The sequence below is a fragment of the Arachis stenosperma genome, chromosome 10, assembly GCF_014773155.1.
Source record: "Arachis stenosperma cultivar V10309 chromosome 10, arast.V10309.gnm1.PFL2, whole genome shotgun sequence".
In the NCBI taxonomy this organism is placed as follows: domain Eukaryota; kingdom Viridiplantae; phylum Streptophyta; class Magnoliopsida; order Fabales; family Fabaceae; genus Arachis; species Arachis stenosperma.
In genome coordinates, this window is record NC_080386.1 from 49,908,675 (window position 1) to 49,910,770 (window position 2,096).

Below are 2,096 nucleotides of genomic sequence, written 5' to 3' on the forward strand. Positions count from 1 at the left end.
TGTGTTGTGGAATGAATAAGGAAGTTGGATTGTAGTTGAGGCTGAATTGGTAAGGTTTTGGTTGAATTAAAAGAGGTTTGAAAAGAGTATGTTTTGAAAATTGAGATTTATTGGTTTTGGTGAAAAGTGTGATTTTGGCCAACTTTGGTGAAGCATAACTTGATCTCCGGACCTCCAATTTATGTCAAACCTTTTAGAAATAAAATTTTGTCTGAGATGTTTATGCCGTTCGAAGAACGGAAGAAAAATATTTTAAAATGAGGAAGTTATGCTCGATCAAAGTTCGGTGTGCAAGCTAAAAATTCTGGACTTAACAGCTTTTTGGAGTTGCTGCTGTGTATGCGTACGCATACATTCTCTTACGCATACATGCGCCTCTGGCAGGCCCATATGCGTATGCGAAAATGGCAATGTGCACGCGAAAAGGGCCAAGACGTGCGCTCACGCGCACGCGTAACCCGGGACTTTTGCGTACGCAAAAATCCTCAAACGCGGCCAGTTGTTTCGGGTTGATGCGAATGAGTATGCATGAATGGTAATGTGTACGCGACATGGTCCAAACACGCGCTCACACATATGCGTGGCCCACGCGTACGCGTGACCCTATTTTCAGCAGATATGATTTTTGTGTTTTCAAAACCGAATTTCAAACTTCTAAACCTCCATTTTCGTCCTTTAAGTCCTAAATCATAATAGAATGCCTGGTAGTGAGAAGAAGCTAGGGAAGGGGGTAACTTGTGGATGAAGTAAAGGAAAAAATTATGATGAGTCATGATTAATGATGATTGTATGGGTTGCTGAGGATGATGGTAGAAGTGTTGTGTATGATCTGAGTCGAATGGCTGTATATGATAATAAATTATGACTAGTTATGAAGTATGATTATAAGCCGGATGGCTGTGATAAATATTGATTTGTGGCTGAGTATGAATGCATATATGCTTATTGATTGAAAATGTGATTGTTGAACCTTCCCTCTCTGAGATACGAGTTTCCCTGGGTGAAAGCAGTGGCTAGCCACCACATGCTCCAGGTTGAGACTCGATACTCTGCTGATCCTATGTCGTAAGTGTGGCCAGACACTGTGAAAGTTTTGGATGAGCTCGTCCCCGTGGATAAACACCAGTGTGGGTGTTGTAAATATATATATATATATATATATATATATATATATATATATATATTGATAATTATGACAGTGAATAACTCGAGTTGGGGATACACGACAGAGGGACAGTCTAATAGTTAGCTACCAGGACTTGTCGGGTTGGCTTTATAACCGACAAATGAGACTTATCAGCCACTAGGACAGACATGCATCATATGCATCTATGTGTTTGTTTGGTGTGTTCTATTTGGATTGCCTAATTGACTGCATAACTACTTGTTAAGTGTTTACCTGCTGTATATGTTTTCTACCTGTGATTTTCCTTGTTTGTAATAAATGTGTTTGTCATAACTGGTTTCGGTGGCGATTGGGAGGAGTTGGATTGGGGAGTGTTAGATAGACCGAAGACCCTTAGTTAGTTGCCTATTACTTTCTATGGTTTAATTATGTTTATAATCTTTAATTATCTGTTGGAAGTTCTAGGATTGCCTTATGCATTCCCAGTACATTATATGTTAGATATGTGGGTACCGTTACCATACTGAGAACCTCCGATTCTCACCCATGTGGATTTTGTGGTTTTCAAATGCAGGACGTGAGGCTCCTCGTTGAGGCATGCTGGAAGCTTCTGATTTAGCGAAGATTCTTATCTCTCGGGACTTTATTTTGGTTATCTGTATTTAGTTAGATACTTAATATCTTCACTTTTATATATATGATTTATTAACTCCTCTTAAAGATTATTTTGGAGAAACAGGTTCTGTAACTCTGTCTTTTGGGTTTATTTTGGGTTCTCATATATATATTTGTATGTATACTTATGTGCTCGCGCCGGTTATCTTCGTGAACCGAGTTTTGAGTTTTGTTATCTGTATTTTGGTAATCTATTATATATATATATATATATATATCCATGTTAGCTTACTCTATCTTCTCCGCTTGCATTATCACTTCGTGAGTATTGCGCTTTTCAATTTAACAACTTTGA